Below are 16,107 nucleotides of genomic sequence, written 5' to 3'. Positions count from 1 at the left end.
GATTAAAATGATTTGTTTTAGAGTTAAATACTGATCTTTTACAACTTGAGACAAGTCTTCAATGAATTAATAAATTTCATGGAAATATATTTCTTAACAGCTTTGTGTGATGGTAGCTGTGGTAGAAGCAAAGTGAAATTAAAAGTAGGATTGATTATTCAAATGATTCACCTTCCATAAATTCTATAACTTATAATCCCCTTATCATTTGCTGTTATGAATACATAATAGTGTGCCAGATATTTTTTGTCTGCCTTCCCAGAGTCATTCTCTATCTCATTTTACCTGATTATTTACTTTAAAAACCAATGTGCTAGACTAAATAAAGTCACTTTTGTTCTGGCTTTAAGCTCGGTTCAGACTATGTGAAGATATAGAACAAATTAATCAGTGATTTTAGTACATGACTACATGGTACTGGCACAAAAACATGGTTCTGGCACAAAAACATAGACCAATGGAACAGAATAGAGAGCCCAGATATGGACTCTCAACTAATCTTTGACAAAGCAGGAAAAAATATCCAATGGAAAAAAACACAGTCCCTTCAATAAATGATGCTGGAAAAATTGGACAGCTATAAACAGAATGAAACCTGACCATTATCTTACACCATACACAAAGATAAACTCAAAATGGATGAAAGACCTCAATGTGAGACAGGAATCCATCAAAATCCTAGAGGAGAACATAGACAGTGATCTTTTCAACATCAGCCAGCAACTTCTTTCAAGACATGTCTCCAAAAACAAGGGAAATCTCAAACTCACCCAAAAAGAAAATAATAAAGTCAAAAAATGTGCCAAAGACATGAGCAGACACTTCTCCAAAGAAGACATACAAATGGCTAACAGACACATCAAAAATATTCATCATCATCATCAGGGAAATTCAAATCAAAACCACATTGAGATATCACCTTACACCAGTTATAATGGCAAAAATTGACAAAGCAAGAAACAACAACTGTTGGAGAAGTTGTGGAGAGAAGGGAACCCTCTTACACTGTTGGTGAGAATGCAAGTTGGTGCAGCCACTTTTGAAAACAGTGTGGCAGTTCCTCAAAATATTAAAAATAGAGATACCATATGACTCAGCAATTGAACTGCTGGGAATTTACCCTAAAGATGCAGATGTAGTGAAAAGAAGGGCCATATGCACCCCAATGTTCATAGCAACAATGGCCACAATGGCCAAATTATGGAAAGAGCTAAGGTGCCCTTCAACAGATGGATGGAAAAGAAGATGTGGTCCATATACACAATGGAATATTACTCAGCCATCAGAAAGGATGAATACCCAACTTTTTCATTAATGGGACTGGAGGAGATTATGCTAAGTTAAATAAATTAGAGAAAATCAATTATCATATTGTTTCACTTATTTGTGGAACATAAGGAATAGCATGAAAGACATTAGGAGAAGGAAGGGAAAAATGAAGGGAGAGAAATCAGAGTGGATAATGAACCAAGAGAGACTATGGACTCCAGAAACAAAATAAGGATTTTAGAGGGGAGGGGGCTGAGGGGATGGGTGAACCTGGTGATGGGTATTAAGAAGGACACATATTGCATGGAGCTCTGGGTGGTATACACAACCAATGAATCATGGAACACTACATCAAAAATTAATGTCATACTCTATGGTGATTAACATAACGTAATATTAAAAAAAAAATGAAAAAAAGAAAAAAAAACTACCCAGGAAGATCTAGTGAAAAAAAAAAAAAAAAAATCACCAAGGAAGCAAGATTAGAAAGAGAATTTAGCAAATAATAGTATGAAGTAATCAGAGATCATTTTAGCCCTTCTCAGAATTTGGTCTAACGTAGGTTTTTAGCTTTCCATTGCAAAATTGTATAATGGAATAAGATGAAATTACATTGCTATTAACTGAATTGTGTCTCTCCATTTTTATCAGAAACCTTAATTGCCACTGTGGCTGTATTTTAGATGAAGGAATTAAGGGTAAATGAGGTTAGAAGAGTGGTGTCTTGTTAGGATAGAATTAATATGAACATTGGAAATATCCCACAAAGGATTCAGGTCAATTGTAGTATTTAGAGATCATGCATTCACCTGAAGATAAGGACACCTTTATGTTTCTCCCCCTCCCCCTGTTTCTTCCCCCTTAGAGAGAGAGGAGGGAGAGAGTGCATGAACAGGGATGAGTAAGGGGGACAGAGGAAGAGGGAAAGATAAAATCCTTTATTTTTTAAGATTTTATTTAACAGAGAGAGAGAGAGACAGTGAAAGAGGGAATACAAGCAAGGGGAATGGGAGAAGGAAAAACAGGTCTCCTGCAGAGCGGGGAGCCCGATGTAGAACTCTATCCAAGGACCCTGGGCTTATGACGTGAGCTGAAGACAGATGCTTAATGACTGAACCACCTGGGTGCTCCAAGGACAGACTTGTTAATTTTAGCCATTCTGACTGGTGTGAGGTGATATCTCATTGTGGTTTTGATTTGTATTTCCCTGATGCCGAGTGATATGGAGAACTTTTTCATGTGTCTGTTGGCCATCTGGATGTCTTCTTTGCAAAAATGTCTGTTCATGTCCTCTGCCCATTTCTTGATTGGATTATTTGTTCTTTGGGTGTTGAGTTTGCCAAATTCTTTATAGATTTTGTGTACTAGCCCTTTATCTGATATGTCATTTGCAAATATCTTTTTCCATTCAGTCAGTTGTCTTTGGTTTTGATGACTGTTTTCTTGGCTGTGCAGAAGCTTTTGATCTTGATGATTTCTCAATACTTCATTTTTGTCTTTGCTTCCCTTGCCTTTGGCGATGTTCCCAGGAAGAAGTTGCTGCAGCTGAGGTCAAAGAGGTTGATGCCTGTGTTCTCCTCAAGGATTTTGATGGATTCCTTTCTCACATTGAGGTCCTTCATCTATTTTGAGTTTATTTTCGTGTGTGGTATAAGGAAATGGTTTAGTTTCATTTTTCTGCATGTCGCTGTCCAAGCTTCCCAACACCATTTGTTGAAGAGGCTGTCCTTTTTCCATTGGGCGTTGTTTCCTGCTTTGTTGAAGATTATTTGACCATAGAGTTGAGGGTGTATTTCTGGGCTCTTTATTCTGTTCCACTGATCTATGTGTATGTTTTTTTGTCAGTACCATACTGTCTTGATGATGACAGATGTAATGGAGCTTGAAGCCTGAAATTGTGATGACACCAACTTTGGCTTTCTTTTTCAGTATACCTTTGGCTATTCGAGGTCTTTTCTGGTTCCATATAAATTTTAGGATTATTTGTTCCATTTTTTGGAAAAAAAAATGGATGGGAGTTTGGTAGGGATTGCACTAAATGTGTAGATTGCTTTAGGTAGCATAGACAATTTCACAATATTTGTTCTTCCAATCCATGAGCATGGACCATTTTTCCATTCATGATTTTATTTATTTGGGTCCTTTCTCTTTTCTTTTTGATAAGTCTGGCCAGGGGTTTATCAATATTATTAATTCTTTCAAAGAACCAGCTCCTAGTTTCATTGACTTGTTCCATTGTGTTTTGTTTTTTTTGTTTGTTTGCTTTTGTTTGGTTTCTATTTAATTGATTTCTGCTCTGATTTTTATTTTTTATCTTCTCCTGCTGGGTTTAGGCTTCCTTTGTTGTTCTTTCTCCGGCTCCTTTAGGTGTAGGGTTAGGTTATGTATTTGAGACCTTTCTTGTTTCTTGAGAAAGGCTTATATCGCTATATATTTTCCTATTAGGACTGCCTTTGCTGTGCCACAGATTTTGGACAGTTGCGTTTTCATTATCATTTGTTTCCATGATTTTTTTTTTCAGTTCTTCTTGAATTTCCTGTTTTACCCATTCATTCTTTAGAAGGATATTCTTTAGTCTCCATGTATTTGGGTTCTTTCCAAATTTCCTCTTTTGATTGAGGTCTAGCTTCAGAGAATTGTAGTCTGAAAATATGCAGGGAATGATCCCAATCTTTTGACACCAGTTGAGACCTGATTTATGACCCAGGATGTGATCTATACTGGAGAATGTTTCATGTGCACTAGAGAAAAATGTGTATTCTGTTGCTTTGGGATGGAATGATCTGAATATATCTATGATGTCCATCTGGTCCAGTGTGTCATTTAAGGCCTTCATTTCCTTGTTGATCTTTTGCTTGGATGATCTGTCCATTTCAGTGAGGGGAGAGTGAACATCCCTCCTATTATTGTATTATTGTCAATGTGATTTATGATTTTGTTATTAATTGGTTTATATAGTTGGCTGCTCCCATGTTAGGGGCATAGATACTTAAAATTGTTAGATCTTCTTGTTGGACAGATCCTTTGAGTATGATACAGTGTCCTTCTGCATTTCTTATTATAGTCTTTGGCTTAAAATCTAATTGATCTGATATAAGGATTGCCACCTCAGCTTTCTTTTGATGTTCATTAATATGGTAAATTGCTTTCCACCCTCTCACTTTAAATCTGGAGGTGTCTTTAGGTCTAAAATGAGCTTCTTGTAGACAGTAGACATTATATTAATTTTTTTTCTTTTTTTGTCCATTCTGATACCCTTTGTGTTTTGATTGGGGCATTTAGCCCATTTACATTCAGGGTAACTATTGAGAGATATGAATTTAGTGCCATTGTATTGCTTATAAGGTGACTATTACTGTATAGTGTCTCTGTTCCTTTCTGGTCTACTACTTTCAGGCTTTCTCTTTGCTTAGAGGACACTTTTCAATATTTCCTGTAGAGTTCATTTGGTGTTGACAAATTCTTTTAGTTTTTGTTTGTCCTGGAAGCTTTTTATCTCTCCTTCTATTTTCAATGATTGCCTAGCTGGAAATAGTATTCTTGACTGCATGTTTTTCTCATTTATGCCCTGAATATATCTTGCCAGTTCTTTCTGGCCTGCCAGGTCTCTGCAGATAAGTGTGCTGCCAATCTAATTTTTTAGCACTGTATGTTACAGACTTCTTGTCCTGGGCTGATTTTAGGATTTTCTCTTTGTCACTAAGACTTGTAAATTTTACTATTAGATGATAGGGTATGGACCTATTCTTATTGATTTTGAGGAGAGTTCTCTGTGTCTCCTGGATTGTGATGCTTGTTCCCTTTGCCATATTAGGAAAATTCTCTACAATAACTCTCACCAATATACCTTCTGCTCCCCTCTCTCTTTCTTCTACTTCTGGACTCCCAATTATTCTAATGTTTTGTCTTATGATTTCACTTATCTCTCGAATTCTCCCCTCATGGTCCAATAGTTGTTTGTCTCTCTTTTGCACAGCTTCTTTATTCTCTGTCATTTGGTCTTCTATATCCCTAATTCTCTCTTCTGCCTCATTTATCCTAGTACTAAGAGCTTCCATTTTTTTATTGCACCTTATTAATGGCTTTTTTAAAATTTCAACTTTGTTAGATTTTAGTTCTTTTATTTCTCCAGAAAGGGCTTTTATCTCTCCAGACAGTGTTTCTCTAATATCTTCAATGCCTTTTTCGATCCCAGCTAACAGCTTGTGAATTGTCATTCTGAACTCTAGATCTGACATATTATCAATGCCTGTACTGATTAGGTCTTTAGCCTTCAGTACTGTTTCTTGTTGTTTTTTTGTTTGTTTGTTTTGTTTTGTTTTGTTTTTGTTTTTCTGGTGAGTTTTTCCACCTAGTTATTTTATCCATATAAGAATATATAAAGGAGAGAATAAAACACTAAAAGGGTGGCAAAGTTCCCAGGAAAATGTGCTTTAACTAAATCAGAAGAGACCCCAAATTGTGGGGGGGCAGAAAGAGGCTAAAAAGAAGTTAAAAAAAAGAAAAAATAAATGAAGAAAAATATATAAAAGAAAATATATATATATTAGGCTGGTGAATAGAACAGAGTCACTCACTTAATTTGGGGAGTATTTTGATCTCTTAGAAGATACTACCTCCCCAAATTTTAAAGAATGAAAAACATATATATACATACATATGTATTTATGATGCGTGTGTGTGATATACACACATACATATGTATGTGTGAATGAAAAACCTATGAAAAACTTATATATATACATAATGTATATATATAAGTTTTTCATTCTTTAAAATTTGGGTACATACATATACATATGTATGTATATATATAAGAGTAAACACGATGAAGGGATGGAATATGACTATAAAAATGGAAATTGTTTAAAAAATTTCTAAAAAAGGAGGTGATAAGTTGGTTGGGAGAATAAAGAAAAAGAAAGTGGAGAGAATTTGCTCAGGCTGGAGACTAGAACAGGCCCTGTACTAGATTTAGGGTATATTTTGATCTATTAGAAGAAGTTGTATCCCAATTTTTTTTTAGAAGAAAACACCCTATGTGTATACAAAAAATAAAGTTAGATACAATAAAGGATAAAATATGACTATAATAATAGAGGTTCAAAAATATTGTTTTAATGAAGGGTATTGTTAAGATAAAGTAGTTAAAAAACATTAAAGGAGGAAAGAGTAACAGTTAAAAAAAATTGGCATAAGAAAAAAATAAAACTAAAAAAATTAACTTTGCAAGACTAAAGAATCATGGAGAGAAAGCCATGAATTCCATGCTTTGCATTCTCCTCCTCTGCAATTCTACTGTTCTCCTTGGTAAGTGAACTTCGTCTTGGCTAAATTTCTTACTGATCTTCTGGGGGAAGAGCCTGTTGTAGTGATTCTCAAGTGTCTTTGCTCGAGGCAGAATTGCATCACCTTACCAGGGGGCCAGGCTAAATACTCTACTTGGGTTTGATTTGGGGGAGCCTTTGTTCCCTGGATGCTTTCTGTAGAGTTCTGGAAGACAGGAATGAAAATGGTGGCCTCCCAATCCCTGGCCTGGAGGAATCGAGAGCTTGGGGCCCCACTCTTCAGTGCACCCTCGAAGAAAAGTGCTCAATCACTCCCATCTCCCTGACCTCCAACTGCACTCCAAGCTCACACAGCCTGTGACCAAGCATCTCTGTCTCTGGCACACAGCCCTGCCTGGAGTCTCCAAACCCAGCAGATACCTATACTCTTCCAGAGGGGGTCTCCTTGGATCCTGTGGGGTCCCTGCTCAAAAAGCAGTGGTCTGACTGTGCCACAGATCACAATTTAAGGTAACCCTGAGGTGAGAGCTCACTCTTGGGCTCCGTCTCTATAGCCAGCTTCCCTGCTCCAATACCTGCAAGCTCTGCAATACTCAGATACTCCTGATCTTTCTGTGACCCATGGGACCTGAGACCACGCTGTCCCCACTGGGCCTTCACCCTGGCTAGCCTCTGGATTAACGTCCCCCAGTGGAGCAGACTTTTAAAAGTTCTGATTTTGTGCTCTGTTGCTCCACCACTTACCAGGAGCAGGCCCTTCCCCCATAGTCTATCTTCCCATCACGTTGGATTAACTTCTCCACATATCCTACTTTTCCGAAAGTGGTTGATTTTCCGTGTCTAGAATTGCTGCTCTTCTTCTCTTTGATCTCCTGTGGTTTGATAAACAATCTAGCTGATCTCCTATTACCTGATGTCATCATAGCCTGCTACTCCTCCTCCATCTTGACTCTCTCCTCTCTCTTCTTTATGAGAGGCTAAGTGAGAACATGCCCAAGAAGAGGCCATATCACCAGAATATGGCCATGCTGGCACCCTAACTGGGAACTTCCAATCTCCAGAACTCTGGAAATAAATTTCTACTATTCAAACTTACCCAGTTCTGGTAATTTATTATAATACACCAGGATTACTAAAACAAATATTAACTTAATCCAAGTAATTATAATTATAGTCAAGAGAAATAGTTATGAGTGATGAGTCCTAAATGTTTACAAAGATAATAAATTAATTTAAATATTTATTTACATGAAATATGATGAGTGTTAAAATTACCATATTACTAAATTTAAAATTTTTCCTTTTTCTTTAGGTTCACTAAAAATGGAAATTTACCAAAATGTAGTCATTTCATGAAAGTTATATGTGGACAAAAGTTGAGCTCCATGTTCTTTTTCTGTGAAAATCATAGTGAGAATACAGTGAGAAAGATTTCATGCAATAAAAAAGTTATATATATCCTTGTATCACTGCAGAACAAATAATGGCACCATCTTTTTTTTTTTTTTTTTTTACACTGGTGGAAGAAGATTAAATTCTTTAAAAGCTTAAATTAATAAGAAATTTCCATGATATCATTTGTAAGTATGTAATGACAGAGTCCCAAAACTCTAATGGGAATTAAAATTTATTTCCGAAGTCAGAATTTTGTTCATCCTTTCATTTCAAAAGTCTAGATATCATATTTCATAATGCAGGATTAAAGTCTTAAGTAATACAAAAGAATAATAATCCTTATTAGCTGTATTTTTTCAATTTTATAATTGAGTCAACTTCCTCTTTAACATCTACCACTGTAGAATATTGTGGTTGTTATCTTAAATTTACATATATGTATGTTTTCTAATCTTTCTTAATACCTCAGTCTGATATATTTCTGTTAAGGTTTAGATGCATTTTTGGTCTAACTACATATTGTAAAAAATGAGCTTTCAATTTGACTACTTAGCTGACTTCAATGCTAAGACAGGGATGAGATATCTAATAAACTTTGTGTGTGAAAATAGCATTAGATGGTTTACTTGGAATTCCATAGACACAGCACTGACAAGCTCACTGAGGAGTCTTTTGGACCTTACCAATTTTAGAGAGGTTTTATTGATTACACATAGACAGGTAAGTTTTAATCATTTTTCACACTATTATATTGCCTGAGGTACTGAAATCTATTAAACAAGGATTATGAACTTTGTTTTAAACAGCATCCTAGATTGTTTCTTGATGTATAGTAAACAGAAGCTCTATAAGATCAATCACGATTACTAAGGTATAATAAAATCATCTTCTTTCATTTTAATTGCTCATATGCCTGACTTTCTGAGGTGCAGCTGTTCACAAAGCTAAATGGCTTTTTTACAGATAGGAGTTTTATTTTAGTATTCGTCCTTGTCCCCTTTTCCCCATTTTATTATTTATTGACTTTAATTTTAATATCTCTTTCTGGAAAAACTAATTAACTGAAACTTAGAAATATTTATTCTATGTTTTCTGGAATTTCACAAGGGGATAAAGGTTTTCTGGACAAATTATTTGAAGAGTCAAATAATTTTGTGAGTATACATGTGCATGTGCACAGACACACACACACACATACACACACACACACACAAACATTTCACAAGGATGTCTCCTTGCAGGATTCTGATTGGTTAAGTATGTTATTGGTAATGTGCACTTGGGGAAAAATAATATTTAGGTTTTACAATAGAACTTGTATTTTCTTCTTATAAATGATAACTGATTTGTTTCCATGAAAAACTGATTAATGTCTTTAATTTTAATATAATATTTAATATATCTAATATAATGAAACAATTTAATAAATATCCTCAGTTTTGGAAATGAATCAGAGGAACAAAGAAAATTTTTAAAGCAGTGAAAATACTCTGTGTAATGTCATAATGGTGAATAAATGCCATAGGTTTGTCCAAATCCATAAAATGTACAATACCAAGAGTGAAACTTCATGTAAACTATAGACTTCGGATGATTATGATGTGTCAATGTTGATTAATCAATTATTACACATGTACAACTCTGGTTGGAGATGTAGATAATGGGGAGGCTATACTTGTTTGGGGGTAAATCATGTATAAAAAATCTCCGTACCTTCTTAATTTTGCTATGAACCTAAAACAACTCTAAAAACAGAAAGACTTAATTTTTAAAAATGGAAAGAAAAGGCAACTACTGTAAAACAAAGTAATGAAAACTTTGAAGGTGGTCATAACATAAAGATTATGATTAGTTTGAGAAAAATGATTATAGGAGGATTAACTGAACCATAAGAACAAATCCAAGAAAAACAAAACAGATAGCATGAACATGGTGAAGTAATTGTTCACCATGTTCACCACTCATTGTTCATCTCAAGTGAGTCTTGGTTTCAGCTCAGGTCATAATATCAGGGTCCTGAGACTGAGCCCTGTGTCAGGCTCCATGCTCTGTGGGGAGACTGAGGATTCCTCTCCTTCTACCCTTCCTCCCACTCATCCCCTCTCTCTAAAATGAATAAATAAATCTTTTAAAAAATGAACATTTAAAAATTGTTGCAGGAAAAAGACTTGAGTGTGATTAGAGTAGAAAAAAAGTGGGCTAATGAATTTATTATTGCTTTGATTTCATAAAATTGGTGACACAAACTATTTTTTTTTACTTATAAGCTCAGGTAGAACTCACAATTTTTAATAATCAGGAAAATACTGAACTGTTTAGACAGATCATCTAAATAAGCTTATTTACCAAATATTGGAAGTTGTTTAAACAGTATATTGAGATATATATGAAAAGGAATAGATGAAATCAGTTTGGAAAGGAAGAAAAAAATGTCAGTTTGATTATGAGGTAATCTTGACTACAAGATGCATTTAAATGAAAATACCCATAAGATATTGATCATTGTTGAGATGGGAGAACATAGCTAAAGCAAAGATTTCAGTATGAGTGTGAATTTAAAAATCATCAGTACATTTTGAAGTCTCTGTACTTGCTGAATTCCAAAGAATAAATAAATACATAAATAAATAAGTGTCTAAGCAGAGGACAGAACTTGTGCAAAAGATAAGATATAGAAAGGCAACAGATTTCAATTCTATATTTAAAACTTTAAAATGATGGACCATTACTTCACTAATATCACAAACTATTCCATTGATTACAATACTTCAAAATCTATTTAATAGCAAGTTGAATACAGAATGGTTCTGTTTTATTTAAAAAAAGACTATTGAGGCTTTAAAGATAAATTCTAAAATATTACTTCTTATTTCCTTTGCTACCAAAAATCTGTAAACAAAATTTTTGAAAACAAGAGGACAAAACAAACATTATCTATTAAATGCATGCAATTGTACTCTTCTTCAGAAAGTTGGGCTTAAGAAATAACATATACAGAAATGAAGATACCTACTCTAGTTGTGAAAATTATTTGGATGTATTTATTCTGGAAAATTAAGAGAAAATTTGAGAAAAAAAACCATGAAAAGGGAAATAAAAATGCAGTTGACCCATGAACAATGTGGGGACTAAGGGTGCCAACCCCTGTCCCCCCAGATAGTTGAAAATCCACATATAATTTTTAACTTACCCAACACTAACTACTAATAGACCAGAAGCCTTACTGATAACATAGTCAATAACACATATTGTGTATGTTATATATATTTATATACTGTATTCTTACAATAAACTAAGCTAGAGGAAAGAAAATGTTAAGAAAATTATGAGGAAGAGAAAATACATTTGCAGTGCTTTTGCTGTAAAAATGCATGTATAAGTGGATCCATACAGTTCACACTCATGTAGTTCAAGTGTCACCTATATAAAGAATTAGAAATGTAAAAACAAGAGATAAAAAAGAAAGACAAAGCAGAGTTAATTATAAATAAATGTGTTTTATGGGATAACAAAATGTGGCCAAAAAACCCAAAATAAAAGATAATATGAAAACATATGTTAAACTTCATTGTATGAATTTACATCCTGATACTGTACTTAAAATTGAAAAACAGATAGGGAATTAAAGTTAAATGCAGAAAAGAAGCAAACATCTCACCTTACATGAAGATGTGCAATGTTATATTTATTTCTTCCAATTAATCATTACAGACAATTCAAAATATTTTAATTTATTATACTTGTTACTAATTATTAATTTATTCTGAAAGAATAAAATATAAAAGTGTATATAGCAAGTGTCCAAAAAATTACAAGTAAAAATAGAAACCATGAAACTATATAATAGACATAAGATTAATATGACTGCTGAAATGACAAAATCTCACACAACAGACATATGCACATTCAGAGATTTGTATCCTAAAAAGGAAAACAGAACACATGGTCATATCAAATATTCATGGACTATTCATAGAAGCTCAGAATGTTAATCTCAAAACCTCTAAAAAGTGATCCACAGAGAAATATAATTAAGAAATAAGTAATTAAAGTTTAAAAAAAGACAGATCATTGAAAATTCAAAATTATTATCTAAAATAGACCAAACTGTCATAATCCCTGATTTGTTGGCATTTGTTTACAAGTGTATCATGTGTAATACAACCATGAATGGTAGGAAAAGAAAAAGTCCATCATTAAAATAGAGAGGAGAGGGGCACCTGGGTGGCTCAGTGGGTTAAAACCTCTGCCTTCGGCTCAGATCATGATCCCAGAGTCCTGGGATTGAGCCCCTCATTGGGCTCTCTGCTCGGTGGGGAGCCTGCCTCCCTTCCTCTCTCTCTGTCTGGCTCTCTGCCTACCTGTGATCTCTGTCTGTCAAATAAATAAATAGAAAATTTAAAAAAAAATAAATAAATAGGGAGGAGAAAGTTTAACCCATAGCATAATTCTTACTTTCTTCTTCTTCCTACAGGTCTCAAAGTAAAGTAAAACAAATACTTATTATTATGGAAAAAATAAATATTTCAAGTTTGGTTAAATCCAAAGCATATGTGGAAATGAAAATGAATTTGGAAATAAATATGCAAATTAATTTCAAAATTTCTTAATAAATATTCAAAATAAATATTTTAAAGTAGCAGATTGCTTTTTTAAAAAAAGTGAAAACTTAAGACAATCATTAAAAATTTTTGGCATTAGCATTTCTGAGCAAATTTTGGTATTAACAATTGCTAATATTATTTTTGATCTTCATTTAACAATCTCTCTACTGTGATATCTTCTGAATAATAGTGTGTTATATTTGGATGAACTACTGTTTTTCACCTGCTAGACATATCATCATATTTTTCTCTTTCTTCTGAAGATAATTTCATTGAAGATATTTTGTGTCAATGTTAAAAATGGGTCTACTGTATGCCCAAGTTAAATTATATTCATTTTAAATCTTAAGCATCGATGAAAACTTCCAGGGTAAAATTAAGAGCTGAAGTTAAATGGTGTGGATTTTTATTTTGTCTTACTAGCTATATAACTTTGGTTAGTTAATTTAACTCTTGAGACACTATTCTCTTATATGTAAAAAGGGTTAATAATATCTAACTCTTTTTAGGGCCAATACCCATTTGGGTTTTAAAGGACCAGCAAAGGACAAATTGTTGGCTCTTTCTGAATTGCTCATTCATTTGTCTGTGCATTTCATTCATTTTAAAAGTATTTCTGAAACCTTACTACTATTAAAACTATTTGATGCAGTTTGAAAATATTAGTGAAAGAACAAAAATCTTTGTCCCTTATAAGTTTATATTCTATTGATTGTCAGAACAAACTGTAAAAGCAGCTAAACATGTTAAGAAACTCAGAAAAATTACAAAGAACATACATTTATCGACTTTAAGTGTTCTATTTGATTATGCATAATTATGACATTTCTTTAATAATTAAATTGGGAATTCAACCTAGTAGATTTTCACATAGTGAGGTTTCAATGTAATTGTTTATTTTTAATAGTTAAAATGAAAAACTTTTCATTACAAGATTTTAATTTTGAAATTTTAATTAAATTATTAATATAGATTATGAATCTGAATTACTTCTTACACCTTTCTTCTTTTTCTTCTTCTTCTTCTTCTTCTTTACTCTTAGCATTATAACTCTCTGTGTACTTGGTAAATGATCAACAATTTGAGTATTTCATTGGACAGCTATTGGTTAAAGATTAGATTTTTGGCAATAAACATTGACTGACAACTACTTTTTTCCTAACCACTGGTATTTTTCATTGTCAACAGCTGAAAGGAAAGGGGGGGGGAATTAAACATTTCTAAACTCCTATTTTTCTCATGATATAATGCTTTGAAATGCCTATAACAACATTGTAGCTCAGCTCCCATATTAGCATTATTAAAAAAAAAAAGACAAATTTAGTAAATGGCAGTAAACAATAGGTCCCTGGTCGGCTGTCATAGTTTATAAACTTTATTACACAAAGTTGAATATGGACAAGTTATTAGAAAAGCAGCATCTTCTTTTTTGCATACATAAGCCAAACAAGAAAAGAAAATTGATGCAAAAAATAACTGATGTATTTCTTTTTTTAAAAATTTAATTTAATTTTATTTTGTGTGTGTGTGTTCCAAAATTCATTGTTTATGCACCACACCCAGTGCTCCATGCAATACATGCCCTCCTTAATACGCACCAGGATGCTCACCCAGCCCCATACCCCTTTCCCCTCCAAAACCCTGTTTGTTTCTGAGTTCACAGTCTCTCATGGTTTGTATCCCCCTCCAATTTCCCCCAACTCACCTCTCCTTTCCATCTTCTAATGTCCTCCATGTGATTCCTTATGCTCCACAAGTAAGTGATGCCATTTCTAAGAGTAACTGAAATTGATACAATTTTAAACCAGCCTTTACAGTCAGATATGGAACACAGAGGTGGTTAAGCATTAGTACGGGTAAGCACTTGGTGTGATCTTTAGATGACTGTAGACTGAGTGTGAAAAAGTGATTCAAATAAAACCATGAAATGGCAAGATATCACTAATTCAAAAGTGAATGTTTTCTGCTAAAAATGACTTATTTTCTAATATATGCCTCTTCACCCATCAGGGTATTAACCAATTAACTTTCACAAAACTTTTCATTGCTCTTTTGTTCAAATACTGAGGGACCCAAACTTTTAAACATTTCTAAACATCAGCCTCATCAATCTTCTTGACAGCTACTGGGCTGGATCAGAGACCCATAAAAAGTCACATTATGGATGAAAAAACAACTCAGTAGAAAACTGTTGAAAATGAAAACTTTTCATCATTCTTATATAGTCTACCTACATGAATTTTCATGCTTCAACAGAAAAGAGAAAAATCAGCAAGCACAATGACAAGTAAGAAGTGAAAATTTAACTTTGAAAACTGATTTGTGTATCCTTTCTCAAACATGTTTTGAGAATATTTAATTTCTCCTTATTATTTCAATGCTTATATAATACATATTTTAATTTCTTACTTGAGTTCTTCTAAAATGGTGACTGATAACTTATTCAAACACTTTTTTTTAAAGATTTTATTTATTTGAGAGAGAGCAGGAGAGATATAGCAAGAGAGAGCAGGAATGGGTGGGGAAGGGAAAAGCAGACAGGGAGCATGACCTGGGGCTGGATTCCAGGACTCCAGGATCTTGACCTGAGCTAAAAGCAGACACTTAGCCATCTGAGCTTCCCAGGTGCCCCTATTCAAGCCACTTTTAATTCTAATGAAACTTCTCACTGAAGTTTATAAGCTTCATAGCCATGTTTTTAAAAAGAAATTCTAATGGTGCCTGGATGGCTCAGTCAGTTAAACATCTGCCTGTGGCTCAGGTCATGATCTGGGTGTTCTGGGATCTGTTCTGACATAGGGCTCCCTGCTTGGCAGGGAGTCTGCTTCTTCCTCTCCTTCTGCCCTGTCTCCCCACTTATGTGATCTCATTCTCTCTCTCTCAAATAGATAGAATCTTTTAAAAAAATAAATTAAGTTAAATTAAAAAAATATAACTCATACGAATTTGTAAAGAAACTGGAGATTTTTTTTTTTGTTAGTTTGTTTAGAAAAACACTGTTTTTTTCTTAAATAAATACATGGAATCTGAATGATTATAGATATGAAAACTTTGACCTTTTTTGTTTTTTAAAGATTTTATTTATTTATTTATTTGCCAGAGAGATAGAGATCACAAGTAGGCAGAGAGGCAGGCAGAGAGAGAAAGGGGAGGAAGTAGGCTCCCTGCTAAGCAGAGCGCCTGATGTGGGGCTCAATCCCAGTACCCTGGGATGATGACCTTAGCTGAAGGCAGAGGGTTTAACCCACTGAGCCACCCAGGTGCCCCCAAACTTTGACTTTTCTAACTGAATTATGATCTAGGCTATCTATAAAATAACAATGTCAAAATATCACCTTATTTAAAAATTAACCAATAATCAGAAACTATTTTCAATTCAGTTATGCAGAAGAGCATACATTTCGGGGCTCCTGGATGGCTGAGTGGTTTAAAGCCTCTGCCTTCAGCTCAGGTCGTGATCCAGGCTCCTGGGATCCAGCCCTGCATCGGGCTCTCTGCTCAGCGGCGAGCCTGCTTCCCCCTCTCTGTTTCTGCCTTTTTTTTTTTTTTTT

The 16,107-nt window shown here is 34.1% G+C and overlaps 1 long non-coding RNA gene across 1 annotated transcript in view; it reads right to left on the bottom strand.

The window, feature by feature from the left end:
- LOC309863284 overlaps nt 1-14,341 on the bottom strand; it is a 45,637-nt gene extending 31,296 nt beyond the window's left edge. Inside the window, exon 1 of the long non-coding RNA XR_014310968.1 lies at nt 14,262-14,341. This is a non-coding gene — a long non-coding RNA (uncharacterized lncRNA). The remainder of the gene's footprint in view (nt 1-14,261) is intronic.
- Between the last annotated feature and the right edge of the window lie 1,766 nt (nt 14,342-16,107).

Source organism: Mustela nivalis (genome assembly GCF_964662115.1).
Source record: "Mustela nivalis genome assembly, chromosome: 4".
In the NCBI taxonomy this organism is placed as follows: Eukaryota; Metazoa; Chordata; class Mammalia; order Carnivora; family Mustelidae; genus Mustela; species Mustela nivalis.
The sequence above is the reverse complement of the archived record's forward strand: the minus strand, read 5'-3'. Positions and strand labels throughout refer to the sequence as shown.